The sequence below is a fragment of the Pundamilia nyererei genome, unplaced genomic scaffold (genome assembly GCF_000239375.1).
Source record: "Pundamilia nyererei isolate P.nyererei 1_Seehausen unplaced genomic scaffold, PunNye1.0 scaffold00114, whole genome shotgun sequence".
Lineage (NCBI taxonomy): Eukaryota > Metazoa > Chordata > Actinopteri > Cichliformes > Cichlidae > Pundamilia > Pundamilia nyererei.
The window spans coordinates 900358-903891 of record NW_005187515.1 but is presented as its reverse complement, the minus strand read 5'-3'; the positions used below and the strand labels follow the sequence as shown (position 1 = coordinate 903891).

Genomic DNA, 3534 nt, shown 5'->3' with positions numbered 1-3534 from the left:
TGTGTGTGTGTGTGTGTGTGTGTGTGTGTGTGTGTGTGTGTGTGTGTGTATATGTACTGAGGTTTAGAAAAAGCTGGAGTTATTTATGCCTGATAAGCTTGTCCTGAAGCCAAAAAAGGATGTTAGTACAGTGGGGTCAGGTGGGGGTAAGGGGTGCAGGGTAGTATCTGAATAATTAATAAGTGGATACAGGGCAGGAATTATAGGATAAGTGGAGTAGAGAAGGGATCCACCCAAATCTGCTAAAGCTGCCCACAGCAGAAAAAAGCAAACCTATCCTCACTGTAGCAGCTAAAAAAAAAAAAAAGAAGAAGAAAAAGTTCACATGTATGTCTGTTAATTTGTCATCCATGTTTCATTTCATTTATATCAAGTGAATATTTTCCTTTCAAGGAGACACAATGTGCTCTCCTTCAGTGTTTTTGGACAAAAGACAATTCAACCATTTCTTGAATAATATGATAATCCCTTCATGCTGCACTTAAGTGCCACTTGAACTGTTCTGTTACATGATTTGTAGAACTCCCGAGAATTCTAAACAACAATATAACACATGTCTTATCTGTCATTTTGGGCATTCTATTTATTCTCCTAATCAACTGAATTAAATGTTTATTAAATGCTCATTTTTCAATGAGTATCCCATGTTTTTAATGTATTCTCATTAGTCCTTGTGTTCCTCAAGGATAAATCCAAGTTCTTCTTTCTATTAATATATAACCTCAGTTTTAAGAGAAAATGTGCAGTAAGTAAAAATCAAGTCATTTTTTTTCTATAAAAATTCTAATTATGTGAATGCATCTACCCTTAACTACCTTCAAAAAGTCACATAACCTGGCTTCTTTAGAATGATCACATTTTTCATTTTACCACATCTCCTTGGTAGGAATCCTTTACAGTACAGTCAACCCATCTCTCATTTATCATCCTAACTGGCTTACTGTGGAGAAATGATTAATTATAAAGAACAAGTAGGAGTAGGGCAAGGGATGATTTTCTAATTTCAAAAAAAGTTAAGAAAGGGCCAGAATAAATGTCATGTCAGTAATTTTAATTTTTGCTCTATTTGTTTTAGGGAAGGGCAAAAAAGGTCACAGACTGGTGATTATACTTCTACTGCAAAGCCTTATGCTACTTGTGAACATCATCAGACTTCTCAATACATGCTTTATCAAAAAGACAGTAAAAACACTGATGACCCAGATTGGAATAAGATGCGTTTTCTTGACACTTGAGAATCAAGATGGATTCTATTTATATATTATGCATATAAGCCCTAAATTCAAGCAACAACATAATGGGTCCACGCCTGAACACTGATGCTTTCTCTATTAAACACTTGTGTCTGTGCATGTAAATACTGGAATACTAGTAAGAATATTAATTAAGCAATGTGGAATCAAAGCCACAATAATATAATAGAAAGAATAACTGATGACTATATACATACAGAATTTGTATGAGCACTTCCTGTTCTTATACTGTTTTACTCTGAATTTCCTCAGGAGGGCATTGTTGTAAAAATCTATACTCACACAGAGACGCTTTGTGTGGTGCAGGTGAAATAAGCATAACAACTTGTGGAAGCTGAAGTAGGCCTGTTGCATGAGTTTGCCATCAGTGAAAGTTGTTTTTGTTTTTGTAAAAGGAATGAGTGTAAAATTAAATTAAAAGTGCATATCAGTTTTGACAGCCCCATCAGAGCTGAAAGGGAAGCTCTCACAGCTCATAGCCTATTCTGTTTGCACATTTAATGTCACAGGCATACCAATATGCACATGTAATTTTTAAATGGTTATTTTTTTTTCTCCAAAAGCAAATGCTTTTGATTAATCAGTGGAATGGAAAATGATTGTAAACTGGGAATTGAGAGTGCAAATTATGCACACAGAGAAATAGCTATAATATCTTATTCATGGAAATGTTTGAGCAAGTATATAACTTACACAGCACCTCTTTTGTTCTCCGCTGACATAAATGCACAGACAACATGAAGGCCTAGTCCTCTGCCAAACAGCTTCATTTGATGTTCTCTTTTATTTTCTGTCTTTTTTGAAACACAGCCCTCATCCAAATCCCCTCCTGAGTCCCTCTGCTCCTTTGTCCTTATATTATCTCCATCCTCTGGTGCTTGTAAAGGGTCATTTTTGTTTTGATCTGATTCTGTAATTTGATATTTCTTGTGCAAACTCAGAAGGTGTTTGCCAAAGTAGCCCAATATCTTTGATGACATTTAGAGCTGCAGTTATTAGTTTCGCTGTTGATTAGAGGCGTCAACAGAAACTCCAGTTCGCACTCACCCTGCTCTTCACCCCGTCTACCTGCTCCGTGGATTGCAGTTTCAAATAAGGGGCTCTAATGTTATTCCACTTGCCTCATTGCCTCTGCTTGTACGCTCCGGCGAGCACAAAACCACCCACTGCCCTGTGAGTTCTGAAAATTAGCAAGGGGCAAATTTGAGGTGGCGCATATTGCCCAGTGTAAAATATTTAATTTAGAAAGACTCTGACCACCTCTCTCCCACTGGGCTTCCATTTCATCTGCAAGGAAAAAAAGTCTTTGGATTCTCTCAGGGGAATATGGTGGAATATATGTAAAAATCAAGTCATTTTTTTATTCATCAGCTAAATCTAGCTTTTTTATTCAACATGCATTATGAGATTATACCAAGTACCAGACTATGTGAAAAGGAGCTAATGACTTAACATCTTGCGTTCACTTTTTTGCAGAGAGTAAAGAGGAAATGCACCAAATCCACTCCAGACCATTGGCACTCTTAACTAGAGAGAATTATTTTGGTTCACCAAGCATCAGTAATATGCTAAAAACCTTTAACTACACAAATCATCTGCCCAATTAAGCCAATTTGGACATAAGACGGGTAGCTTTGATCATTGCTATGTAAAGAGGTTATTCAGAGGACAAGGTCACTGTGAGTAATTTCTCAAATGCTTGAAGAGAAATTTAAAACCGTGTAGCCCTCGATAGGAAAGATATGGACCAGCAAAAGGATTCTCTTTCTGCAGAACCTGATCTGTGCTATTATGTGCACAACAGTAATTAATGGTTATATTTTTATACAAATTAACAAAATGAATTTCATAAGACTGGCAACCTGTCCAGCCCATCTTTTGCCCCATGACAGCTACAATTGGCTCTAGCCCCCACTTGTGCCTTAAAAGGATAAGCAGAAGAAAATGAATGGTTGGATGGACTAGCTACATATCTCTTGTAGCTAACAGCTGGCCAAGTGTCTTGGTAAGTAAACAATGCTAGCTAATGTTAGATTATATTTTACTTGATAATGCACACATATTTGATTTGGATTCAAGAAAATCATCTGGTTAGTACTGCAGTATTGATGTTTATGTAAAATTAATTTTAGTATTAATTATAAGGTATTGTCAGACAGCATATCTACATGTCTTTACTGTGATTATATGCAAGAACAGAGAGTTTGATAGGTGCTAGTGTGGGAAATGGTATAATGACTCATCAAGCAATGTTTCTTGATTCCAGAGTTTAAATATTAGA

General features: G+C 36.3%; 1 protein-coding gene across 1 annotated transcript in view; it reads right to left on the bottom strand.

Moving 5' to 3' along the window:
- LOC102215665 (neurexin-2-like) overlaps positions 1-3534 on the bottom strand; it is a 337295-nt gene that overhangs the window by 130952 nt on the left and 202809 nt on the right. The window lies entirely within an intron of this gene.